This window comes from Macaca nemestrina, chromosome 8 (assembly GCF_043159975.1).
Source record: "Macaca nemestrina isolate mMacNem1 chromosome 8, mMacNem.hap1, whole genome shotgun sequence".
NCBI classification, from domain to species: domain Eukaryota; kingdom Metazoa; phylum Chordata; class Mammalia; order Primates; family Cercopithecidae; genus Macaca; species Macaca nemestrina.
The window spans coordinates 123,844,503-123,858,027 of record NC_092132.1 but is presented as its reverse complement, the minus strand read 5'-3'; the positions used below and the strand labels follow the sequence as shown (position 1 = coordinate 123,858,027).

Sequence of the window (13,525 nt, the reverse complement as noted above, 5' to 3'; positions counted from 1 at the left end):
AGGAGAATCACTTGAACCTGGGAGGTGGTGGTTGCAACAAGCTGAGATCACGCCATTGCACTTCAGCCTGGGCAACGAAAGCGAAACGCTGTCTCAAAAAAGAACAAAAGGAAAATACATGTACGGTATTCTGCTGCTGTGGGACACACTGCTCTAGAAATCCCAATTAGGTCAAATTAGTTGATGGTGCTCCTCCGTACTTCTATGTCCTAATTTTCCAACTACTTGTTCAATCAACTACTGCGACAGGAATGCTGTAGAGTCTAACTGTGGATGTATCTATTTCTCCTTTTAGTTTTATCAATTTTTAATTCATGTATTTAGAAGGCCTGTTGTTAGATACATAGGTATTTAGGACTATTACGTACTCTTGGAGAATTGATACCTTTACCATTATGGAATGTCCTTTTTCTTTTTTTTTATCTTTTTTTTTGAGACAGGGTGTGGCTCCAACACCCAAACTGGTGCAGTGGCACAATCATGGCTCACTGCAACCTCCAACTCCTCAGTTCAGGTGATCCTCCCAGCTCAGCTTCCTGAGTAGCAGAGACTACAGGTGCACACCACCACACCAGGCTGTTTTGTATTTTTTGTAGAGACGAGGTTTCGTCATGTTGCCTAGGCTGGCCTCAAGTGATCCTCCTGCCTCAGTTTCCCAAAGTGCTGGGATTACAGGTGTGAGCCACCATGCCTGGCCCATGTCCTTCTTTATCCTTGGTAATTTTCCTGGCTCTGAAGTCTACTCTGTCTGATATTAATATAGCCACCCTAGCTTTCCCGATAGTGTTTGCAAAGTATATCATTTTACATGCTTTTACTTTTAACCTATCTATATTTATTTATTTATTTACTTACTTTTCTTTTGAGATGGAGTCTTGCTCTGCCACCCAGGCTGGAGTGCAGAGGCGCAATCTTAGCTCACTGCAGCCTCCGCCTCTTGGGATCAAGAGATTCTCCTGCCTCAGTCCCCCAAGTAGCTGGGATTACAGGCGCACGCCACCACACTCAGCTAATTTTTGTATTTGTAGTAGAGATGAGGGTTTCACCATGTTGGCTAGGCTGGTCTCAAATTCCTGACCTCAGGTGATCTGCCCACCTCGGCCTCCCAAAATGCTGGGATTGCAGGCATGAGCCACCATGCCCCGCCCCTAAACTATCTATATTTAAAGTGAGTTTCTTCTCTTTTCTTTCTTTTTTTTTTTTTTTTTTTTTTGAGACGGAGTCTCGCTCTGCCGCCCAGGCTGGAGTGCAGTGGCGCGATCTCAGCTCACTGCAAACTCCGCCTCCCCAGTTCAAGTGATTCTACTGCCTCAGCCTCCTGAGTAGCTGGGATTACAGGCACGGGCCACCACACCCGGCTAATTTTGGTATTTTTAGTACAGATGAGGTTTCACCATGTTGGTCAGGCTCATCTCGAACTCCTGACCTGGTGATCCGCCTGCCTCGGTCTCCCAAAGTGCTGGGATTACAGGCATGAGCCACCACACCCAGCCTAAAGTGGGTTTCTTATAGATAGTATATACCAGACAGCTGCAGGAATTGATCTAAAATAAAAAAAAAAGTGTCCAGGCATGGTGGCTCATGCTTGTAACCCCAGCACTTTGGGAGGCCGAGGTGGGCAGATCACCTGAGGTCGGAAGTTCGAGACCAGCCTGACCAACATGGAGAAACCCTGTCTCTACTAAAAATACTAAATTAGCCGGGCATGGTGGCGTATGCCTGTAATCCCAGCTACTCGGGAGGTGAGGCAGGAGAATCACTTGAACCCAGTAGGCAGAGGTTGCGGTGAGCCGAGATAACGACATTGCATTCCAGTCTGGGCAACAAGAGCAAAACTCCATCTCAAAAAAAAAGTATATTCTAGAGTCTTGCTTTTGCACCCAAGCTGAAAATCTGTCTCCATCAGTGTATTTAAACCATTTACATTTAACACAATGATGAAAGTAGTTGGAATAAAGGCTATCATCTTCACCACTGTTTCTATTTGTTCCATTTACTCCTCGTGTTTTCCTTCTGTCTCTGTGTTCATTTAGGTTAGCTGGATATATATGTATGATTCCATTTTATCTCTGCTATTGGCTTATTATACTTTTCTCAAAAAATGTTTTCAGTGGTTGACCTAGGTCTACAACATACATAATCAGAGCCTAGCGTAGCGTAAGACACTGCATTTCATATGTCGTGTAAAGACATTAGAACAATATACTCCCAATTATTGATCACTTCTGACCTTTGAGCTAATGTGTCATAAATTTTATTTCACATAACATGCCCTAAACACAAAATATATTGTTAATATTTTTGATTTATGGTCATCTTTCAGAGAAATTAGAAAAACATTTTTAAATAATAAAAACTCTATCTCCAAGAAATTTATTTGTATAGATCCAAATGTCTAATGTCATACCCCTTCTTCCTGAACAGCTTCCTTTAATATTTCCAGTAGTGCAGGTCTGATGGCAACGAATTCTCTCCATTTCTCTTTCTCTGAGAGAGTATTTCTTCTTCATTTTTGAAAGATTATTTTTGCCAGATGCAGTTGCTCACACCTGTAATCCTAACACTTTGGGAGGCTGAGGAGGGCAGATCGCTTGAGCCCAAGAGTTCAAAACCAGACTTGGCAACATGGTGAAACCCAATCTCTACTAAAAACACAAAAAATTGATCAATTGAGCCCTGGAGGCAGAGGTTGTAGAGAGCCAAGACTGCACCACTGCACTCCAGCCTGGGCCACAGAGTGAGACTGTGTCCCAAAAAAAAAAAAAAGAGAAGAGAGGAGAGGGGAGAGGAGGGGAGGGGAGGGGAGGGGAGGGGAGGGGAGGGGAGGGGAGGGAAGAGGAGGGGAGAGGAGAGGAGAGGAGAGGAGAGATGATTTTTGCTGTGTATGGAACTCTGGGTTCTAAGGATTTTCTCCCTTTTGGCCCTCTAAAGATGTGCTGCATTATCCTTTGGTCTGCATGGGTTCTAATAAGAATCCTGCATTCTTTTTTTCTTCTGGAATTAGTCTCTTTCCTCTGACTGCCTTCAGTATTTTCTATCTTTCATATTCTGCAGTCTGAATATGACATGCCTTGGTGTTTTTCTGTCATTTGCCTGGTTTGGGGGATGATCTTGTTTGTGTTCTCTCAGCTTCACAGATCTTTGGTATCCATCATTAATTTTAGAAAATTCTTGGTCATCACATCTTCAAGTATTTCTTCTGCCCCGTTTTCTTTCTTTTCCTTCTCAGACTTTTAACTACAAATTCAGACCACTTGATACTGTCTCAGAGCTCACGGGTGATCTGCCCTATTTTTTTCACACTTCAGCTGTATTCAAGTTCACAGACTCCTTTGGCTACGCCAAGTTTAATAATGAGCTTGCTGAAGACATTTTTCACCTATGTTACTGTCATTTTCATTTTTAGCATTTATTTTATTTTCTTACAGTGTCTATCTCTCTGCTGAAATATCCTACCTGACCATGCAAGTTGCCTGCCTTTTCTACTAAAGATCTTAACATACTAAACAGTTATTTTCGATTCCATGTCTGATAGCTCCAAAGAATTTGGTCTTAAAAATGTCCTGTCTCAATAGTGTGTTGTTCTTCCTTCCTTCTTTTTATGCCTCAAAAACTTTTTTGAAAGCAGGATATCCTCTGTAAGACAGCTGAGACTGAGGTAAATAGTTTTTATGCCTGGGAAATGGGCCCGCCTTTCCTTCTGCCAGATCTTTAGTGTGTGGAGGTTGAGTCAATCTATTGTCAGGACAGGAACGTGGTTTGGAATTTGTTGCTGCCATGGTTACCCACAACGTACCACCAGCTTCGAACTGCGTAGGGTAGTGGCTGGTTTGCCAGAGGATATTTTCCTCAGAGTCTGTTTGACCTTCAGCTTTTTTGGTCTTCATTTTACACTGTATCTGAGCTGGCCTGCCTCCATGTTCCTGCGCCTCTCACAGATCTCCAGTGTCACCTGTCAGTCCACAGCTGTTAGCCTCGTATGGGTGGGAAGATTCTCTGATGTTAGGATTAAGCCTTGGTCTTGGGCAAACACTGTTTTCCTTGGTGGCTGGGGTGTGGCCTTCTCAGTGCTCCTGCCCTTTCTCCTCCACTAAAGTTCTGGGGCTAGCACATATTCCTGTCCCTCGCCAAGGACGAAAGACTTTTTTTCTGTTCTCTTTCCACAGTGGCTTAAGGCTCTTATCTCATAAGAGCAAAGAAGGGAAGGAGGACTGAGAACTTCATGCCTTTCCAAAAGGATCTGCTGTCCCCTCCTCCGGGGGAAGAGTAACGGACACTTTCTCAGTACCCACACCCTAGCCTCAATCTTTTTGGTAAGCATCCAATGAAATCTGTGGAGAAGAGCCTGTGAGTGGATACAAATTCCCCTGTGTCTGCAGCCCCCCAGGCGATCTCTGTTTCCTTGCTGGTCCACACTAAGTTCATTAAATTTTAACCGAATTCTCCTACAGGCTGTTCACTTTGTCTGTCTCAGGTAAACAAGTGCTCATGTCTTACCTTTCCATGGGGGTGCCTGTCTCTCCTTACAGTTTGGGTTGGGTGGTTAACCTGCAACCTCAGCTCACTGATGAATTCAAGAATATATCAACATCCAAATTCCTGGGGTTTGTTGTTGCTGTAAGGGTAGGAACGATGCTCTCTAGCTTTCTCCATTCTAAGTAAAAGCTAGAAGTCCCCAACTATCTGCTTTTTAGCCAAACGTTAAAGGCTATGTAATGAATATGCCCAGCTTTGCCCACTACAGGCATATATGAAAGAAAATAATTTCAGGTCAAACTTCCAACTCAGCAAGAAAAATACCTCTGTAATCCCAATAAAGCATGCAAAATTACTGTTTTAAAATGTATGCAATAGTCAGAATTTTACATGTCAAATTTATTATTATAGCTGTTGAAGAAACTATATCATACCAAAGAACAGTTCTGGTATTCTGATCATCAATTTGTTAAATTCTAATTTATCAACATGTGAAAACTGTATTCATTTCTTTAGAATAGGTATGACATATCTAATAAGCCAACTGTGTACTTCTCTCTGTATAACAATAAAGGCAAAATGGGAAAAAAAGTCCATATGAAAAACATACCTTTTACTCAGTTAATTTCATTCAATACACTTTCTACCACTGCAAAATTTCAGTTCCTTGAAGACTGAAATTACTTTGCCTTTCTACCTGATATGCACAGAAGCTTACATATTGCAGGCCTCTTATGACACAATCGCAGAGGTAATATTACCTACTTAAATAGTAGCAGCAATGGCCTAGAAAGCTGATCTGTATATTAATATACAAAAAGAATACACAACACTATAAATTTTCATGGCAGAATGGAACTGAAAGTACACTTAAAATTTTTTGACTTAACTATTTCCTTTTGTTTAAAGTCACTTGAGCTATTTTCAGAGAAAAACCCTGAATAAAAACTCTTCAATTTTTTTCAATAAAACATTTATACTTAATCCCTGCCTTTCGTTAGCTCAATGCTGTTGCAATATTTAAATATGACATCTACTATGTAAATGTAAATATATGACATCTACTATGTAAATCATTTAAATATGACATCTATGTAAAAGTATTATAGCTGCATAAATACTTAAGATGAATACTGGAACACAGGGGTATTTTAGAGGTACAATCTCACAGAATTTCAAATTTTATTACTTTTTAACACATGTGGGGACAAAATGTTCAGCTGACAAAGAGAAATAACCTGGCTTTCTTTAATTTTATAAAATGACTGAAATAAAATGAATTTTTAAAACAAGACAGTCTTTGGCTGGGCATGGTGGCTCATGCCAGTAATCCCTGCACTTTGGGAGGCCAAGGTAGGAGGATCGTTTGGCCCAGGAGTTCAAGACCAGTCTGGGCAACATAGCGAGACCCTGTCTCTATTTATAAAAATTAATAAAATAAAAAACAAGATACTCTTCATGTTCTATGAGGTTGGCAAAGTCAACTAAAAACACCCAATCAGTATTTGTGAGGACATGAAGAAATGGATTCCTTCTCATTCACTATTGTGGAGGTATAAATTGACCCAATTTTACAACAGACATTTGGTAAGGCATTAGTATTTTTAAAAATATGTCTATATTTTGATCCAGCAATTCAACCTCAAGAATATGTACACACAGCATTTATAACAGCAGAGAGCAAAAAATAAAACCAAAAAAAATAAATAACTGGCTGGGCACAACGGCTCACACCTGTTATCCCAGCACTTTGGGCGGCCGAGGCAGGTGGATCACTTGAGGTTAGGAGTTCAAGACTAGCCTGGCTAACATGGTGAAACCCTGTCTCTACTAAAACTACAAAAAATTAGCCAGGCGTGGTGGTGCATACTTTTAATCCCAGCTACTCGGCAGTCTGAGACAGGAGAATCGCTTGAACCTGGGAGGCAGAGGTTGCAGTAAGCCGAGATTGTGCCATTGCACTCCAGCCTGGGCAACAGAGTGAGACTTCGTCTCACCAAAAAAAAAAACAAAAAAACAAACACAAAAAAACCACTTTCCATCTGTGGAGTCTGGATGCCTGGGAATGGGCCAGAAAAAAATTGTTTTAGAGTACATCAACGAAATAGAATACCATATAGCCATTTAAAAAATAACTATCAGGCAGGGCACGGTGGCTCACGCCTATAATCCCAGTACTTTGGGAGGTCGTGGTGGGCAGATTACAAGGTCAAGAGATTGAGACGATCCTGGACAACATGGTGAAACCCCATCTCTACTAAAATACAACAATTAGCTGGGCATGATGGCATGGCACCTGCAGTCCCAGCTACTAGGGAGGCTGAGCTAGGAGAATCACTTGAACCCAGGGGTCAGAGGTTGTAGTGAGCTGAGATCCCAACACCGCACTCCAGCCTGGTGACAAAGCAAGACTCTGTCTCAAAAAATAAATAAATAAATAATGATCTAAAACAGCATGAGAACCCCAGAGCAGACTCAAAAGTGGTAGCTACTGTAAGAATCTTGAATTCTTAAGATAAAGGTGAAACGGTTTAAGCTTCCAGTAAGAAAAAAAGTTACCAGCAATGAGGAAAAAGATTGTCCATTAGAATTCTCAACAGAAACACCAAAAATCATAACATAACTGCAAAAAATCAGAACAAATGTGGCCTGAGACTCTAAACTGGCTTTCTTTGCTATCTGACTATATCAAGACTAGCCTGGCCAACATGGTGAAACCCCGTCTCTACTAAAACTACAAAAAATTAGCCAGGCGTGGTGGTGCATACTTTTAATCCCAGCTACTCGGCAGCCTGAGACAGGAGAATCGCTTGAACCTGGGAGGGAGAGGTTGCAGTAAGCCGAGATTGTGCCATTGCACTACAGCCTGGGCTGTACATACAAAATACATACAATACACATACAAAACTATAAAACCACTCTAGCACCGTGGGCACTATTTCATTTTTCCGATACTAATAATAGTTAACATTACCATGTTCTTACTTTCTACCAGATTCGGTTCCAAGTTCCAAGCACTTTTACTTATATTCACTCATTTAATCCTCAAAGACAATGAGGTAACAATACTATTATTTCTATTTAACAGATGAGGAATCTCAGAGAGAGGTTAAGTATCTTGCCTTGGCTAGTAAGGGACCGAGCTAAGATAAAACTTACATTGAGTGAATAAATCTTTTTTAGAGTAAAAAAAAATAAATTAAAAAAAGATAAAACCTACAATCTAACTCCTCAGCACCGGCCTCTTCCCCACCACATTTATACCACCTTTAAATAAATAAGCTCTTGACTTAAGGAAAGAAATGCCTTTGAAAAATAAGATGCATGCCTAGGTCCAACTACTCTGTGTTCACTTCTACACTAGATTAAAAAATTACTACACAATCAACTCTCTCCTTGAGCTAAATCTCATTTTAGGACAAGTGCTTCTATTACAGACAGAACCCTCAGTGTGCCTGGAAGTGTGCGCATTCAGAGTCCCTCTCTATGGCTAAGGCTGCCACCTAGTGGAACAAAATGAAAATCTTCACACAAAGCATAAAGCATTCTGAGGCATAACAAGAGCAGGAGGGAGAGACTAATGTTAAAACGTGTCCATTTTCAATGGGTCTTCCCTGGAAACACATTCCTTATATCATTAACAAAAACTTGTTTTGTTTTGCTTTTTATTACTGATTTACGTAATACTGGCACTTTCAAGTAAAAGACTGGTGGTACCTTACCCGAGGTTCCTATAAGTGGCTATTCCCTCTGGTGTCTCTACAGCACTGTGTGAACACCAAAATGACAAAATGCAAACAGCTGAACTACACTTCCTACGCCATTCTACCCGCTCAGCCTGGAAGGCCAAGGACAGCAACCTCATTCACTGTGATCTTCCTTCCACCACCGAGTGTGCAGAATGACAGGAGCTGAAAAAAGGAATCTGAAGACAGTGGGTCTCAATCTTCCTCTATTCTATCAACGTAAACTGGACCTTTAACCAAGTTCCCAACAAGGGGAAGTTTGTTCTCCAGGTGACACTTGATAATGTCTAAAGATAGTTTTGGTTGTCACACTGCAGGGAAGCTAAGCTACTGGTATCTAAACAAGCCAAGAATGCTGATCAATGTACTATAAGGCACAGGACCACTCCTCACACCAAAAAAAAAAAATTACTCAACCCCAAATGTTAACACTGCCAAGGTCGAAAGCCCTGCTTAAATCCCACCATCCTTCTTCAGAGGGACACAGATCAGTGAAAAATACCAGTTTGTAAAAGTAAGCTGAGCCTACAAACCCAATTCTATTTAACATATATAAACAAAGTATTTTTGGCAGTCTTTTAATACGCTTTTCTAGGAATATACAATGTACAGAGAATATAGCATTATTTACCTTGATAAATCATAGAAGAAATGTACTTTGTATTTTCAGCACTTTATGAAGAATTCTTTACCACTTAAGGAAGAGACCAGTTATGAAATCTAAGTTGCCAATACATCATAACTATATTAGCCCATCGGTGGCTATCATCTTCATGGTGACTCTACAATAGAAAGGTATACAGCTGTTTCACTTCATTCCATTTACATTCTAGGATAACTGCCTGAGCATTTATACATTTTTGAATTTTTTTTTTTTTTTTTTTTTTGAGACAGAGCCTCGCTCTCTTGTCCAGGCTAGAGTGCAGCGGCACAGTCTAGGCTCACTACAACCTCCACCTCCCAGGTTCAAGTGATTTTTGTGTCTCAGCCACCCGAGTAGCTGGGATTACAGACACACGCCAGCATGTCCGGCTAATGTTTGTACTTTTAGTAGAGACGGGGTTTCACCATGTTGACCAGGCTGGTCTCGAACTCTTGATCTCAAGTGATCGCCTAAGGCAGGCCCCACAAAGTGCTGTGATTACAGTCATGGGCCACCGCAACTGGCTGAAATAAATTTTTAAACCATAAAAAATATACTTTAAAGCATAAAAAAAATTTTAATTTATTCTTTACATTACACTTAGGGTTATTACACTGACTTTTTAAGAAAGTATATGTATCAGTAGGTTATATTATCTATGAACTTAATTTCACAAGAGCAAAGATGATGTTACAAATCATTTGTTATAAAAAGTGTTCACTGACTTTGGGAGGCCAAGGAGAGCAGGTTACCTGACATCAGGAGTTTGAAGCCAGCCTGACCAACATGGAGAAACCCCATCTCTACTAAAAATACAAAATTAGCCTGGCGTGGTGGCACATGCCTGTAATCCCAGCTACTCGGGAGGCTGAGGCACGAGAATCCCTTGTATCCAGGAGGCGGAGGTTGTTGTGAGCCGTGATTGCACCACTGCACTCCAGCCTGGGCAACAAGAGCGAAACTCGGTCTCCAAAAAAAAGAAAAGGTGGTCACTGAATCTGGGTGAAACAAAAACCACCGTAGGAATAAAACTAAAGTCCTTCCTACAGTCTTTGTCTTTGCTATTCTATTCCCCCTGCCTGGATACTCGCCTTACAGTCCCACATGTGGACACTATTCTGACCCCTGGCAAAGCTAGCTCCACCTCATTTTTCCTGTTTTGGCTCACTTCACCTTTTTTCAGAGGTTGTATCTGAACTTCACTACCCCCACCTTACCACAGAGTTCATTTATTTTCTTCCTAGCATTTCATACAATCTGCAATATTTTCAAATTTTGTATACTGTCCCCCTTCAGAATGGATTTTCAAATTTTGTATTATTGTCCCCCTTCAGAATGGAAGCTTTAAAAAGACAGGGACTGGTCTATCTTACCCCTATATTTAGCAAAATGACTAGGGCACTTAGCAGGAGATCATTAAATATTTCTCGAATAAACAGGCTCACGAATAAACATTAATAAACTGTAACAAAAATCCCAGAAATTGTCAACAAGGGAATAAAAAGACAACAGAGAATAAGAGAATGAAAATAAATTATACCATTTCCAAGTAAATGATGGGGAGATTACAACATATAATAAAGACAGTAAATGTAAAATGACAGCTGATTCAAAAGTTAAGGCCAGGCCGGGCGCGGTGGCTCAAGCCTGTAATCCCAGCACTTTGGGAGGCCGAGACGGGCGGATCACGAGGTCAGGAGATCAAGACCATCCTGGCTAACACGGTGAAACCCCGTCTCTACTAAAAAATACAAAAAACTAGCCGGGCGAGGTGGCGGGCGCCTGTACTCCCAGCTACTCGGGAGGCTGAGGCAGGAGAATGGCGTAAACTTGGGCGGCGGAGCTTGCCGTGAGCTGAGATCCGGCCACTGCACTCCAGCTTGGGCGACAGAGCGAGACTCCGTCTCAAAAAAAAAAAAAAAAAAAAAAAAAAAAGTTAAGGCCAGTCATATGCTATCTAGAAAGGAAATACTTAACAACAAAAAAATACAGAAAGAAAGTAAAAGATGGGCAAAAATATATCAAATTTTTAAAAAGCCAGAGGTTATGAAAGTCAGATGAGATAAAGTCGGACATCAAGGAAAAGAACGTTAAATACAATCAAGGGGGACACTTTATAATGATTTTGAACACAATTCCTAAATAAACTATGACTGTCAAGAACATTTATAAACTCAAAACTGCATGAAAATATAAAAAGCAGTAACTACAGGAAAAATAAACAAAAACATAAAAGTTGTGAGAGATTCTGATGTTTCCTCCGTCACTGCTTAGATTAAGTAGTCAAAAAATAAGTATGTATGTAGATGGTGATGACAGATTATATTTTCTGTTAAAATGAAAACACAACAAACAACAGAGATAAAATAAGTAGTTCACAAAGGAATAAGGAAAGAACAAATAAAAAAGCACGCCATAAAGAGAGAAAATAACAGTGAGAAAATTAAGTCCGAGGGCCACACTTTGAAAAACTGCACACTATTAAATTTGAAATTTTAAAATGAATGATTTTGTAAGAAAACACAAATTATCAAAATTGACTCAAAAGATAGAAAACTTAAGGACATAAGCAAATAAAACATTAAGAATGTTGCCAAGGGGCACCTGTGGTCCCAGCTACTCGGGAGGCTGAGGCAGGAGAATGGCGTAAACCCGGGAGGCGGAGCTTGCAGTGAGCTGAGATCCGGCCACTGCACTCCAGCCTGGGCGACAGAGCCAGACTCAGTCTCAAAAAAAAAAAAAAAAAAAAAAAAAAGAATGTTGCCAAGAAAGCAACTAGCACATTTTTAAGGAAACTACTATTCTCATAAGGAATGGGGAGGAGAGGAAGAAAAACTACTTTTCTTTTTGTGAACCCAGCATAATAACCATAATCAAAATCTGATAAAGCACACACACACACATTAATACAAAAAAAATCTAGAAATACATAAAGCCAAAGAAAGGTTATCCTAGGAGTGTAAGGATAGTTAAATATTAAGAAACTTAGCAGTACATTTCACCATATAGTAAATAAGTTAGCAACAACAAAGATCTGAAAAGATGCAAAAATATTTTCTCAATTTACTTCTGCATTATCTTCCTGATTTCTATGGCTACTTCATTAAAATAAAAAAATACATAGCCAATGTGTAAGATATATAAAGATATTTGCTTCAGCATTGTTAACGATTTTAAAACCCATTAATCAGGTACACACAGTGGAATATTAACCAGCCATACATCATTATGGAATATCTGTAATGCTGAGAAAGCAAACTAAAAGAACAAACATCAAATTATTTACAGAACTCGTTCCTGATTATATAAGATTTAACTACCAAGCATATGTTATCACAGGACACGCGTCACATATCCGTGATGCATGTTTAATTTCTGCATCACATATGCTGGAGTTTAATATTACTATTTTACTCTACATATTTCTATATTGTTATTGTTTTCTAGGGGGGAAAAGTGAAAATTCTCATTTTGCCCTTATGAGCTATGCAATAAAGAAATAGAAAAGAGTTTAGGCCAACAAAGGCCATATAAAATGACAAATGAAAACAGGGGTAATATTAAGGAAGTATAGATAAAAGATACACAAACAGGAAAAAGCAAAGTTAAAACAATGGTATCCACAGAAAGAGCACACAAGGGACAGAAAGTGACAGCTCAGTGTTCAGATTACAAGAACACATGGGCCTCCCACTGCTAAACACACAATGTACTCCTAAAATAACCCCAAAGAAATACTACTAAGAAATTCTAGAGCTTCATGTACACCCTTACAGAGCTACTGCAATCTCTTTCCTATCAACCACCCACCTCAAGTTAAACATCTGCTTACACAACAGACATGCTATGCTATGCTGCCATCTGCAGGGCAGACTTAACACTAAAATTCCCACTGAGAACATTTAAATATGTTTGTTGAAGGCATCAAAGTAAATGACTGAGAAACTAAAACTTAACTAGTGATACAACTATATTGGGAGAAGAGAGATAGGTATAAGACAGAGAAATGACAGTAAGTCACACAATGTTCAAAGTTGAAAAAAAAAATCAAGAAACAATAGCATAAGCATATTATTAGCAAATGGAAAAAAACTGAAGAACCCAAAATAGAACTAGTTAAGTAGTTGCCACAAAAGAAAGGGACTGCAGCTAGAGAAGGGAAAGGCACATCTGCCTTTTAGTACAGGATCTTACTCTCTATTTGAACTTATAATACTTGTGATAGGTTTTTTTAAGTACTGCAAATATTTTTCAAAATGAGTTAATTATGCCTAAGAATAAAGGAATTGGTTATTTCTTAGATTTTTTTTTTTTTTTTTTTTTTTTGAGCTCAGAAATATCTTAAATGGTTTTTAACTTTCTTTTTAAAGGCAGAGTCTCACTCTGTCACCCAGGCTGGAGTGCAGTGGCACAATCAGCTCACCGTAACCTCTAACTCCTGAGTTCAAGCTATACTCTTGTCTCAGCCTTGAGTAGCTGAGACCATAGGCATGTGCTACCAAGCCTGGCTAATTTTTAAGTTTTTTATAGAGATAGGGTCTCCCTTTTTTGCCCAGGCTGGTCTTGAACTCCTGGCCTGAAGCAGTCCTCCCGCCTTGGCCTCTGAAAGTGCTAGAATTAGAGGCATGAGCCACCATGCCCAGCCTTAAATGTTTTTAAA

General features: G+C 39.8%; 1 protein-coding gene across 7 annotated transcripts in view; it reads right to left on the bottom strand.

Annotated features, from left to right (window-relative positions):
- Positions 1-13,525, bottom strand: part of LOC105481966 (general transcription factor IIE subunit 2) — a 106,336-nt gene that overhangs the window by 14,189 nt on the left and 78,622 nt on the right. Inside the window, exon 7 of one of the 7 annotated variants that reach the window (XR_003018087.2) lies at positions 8,854-9,004. The exons of the other annotated variants lie outside the window; for them this stretch is intronic. The gene's annotated coding sequence lies outside the window, so the exon portion shown is untranslated. The remainder of the gene's footprint in view (positions 1-8,853; positions 9,005-13,525) is intronic. 7 annotated transcript variants of the gene reach the window in all.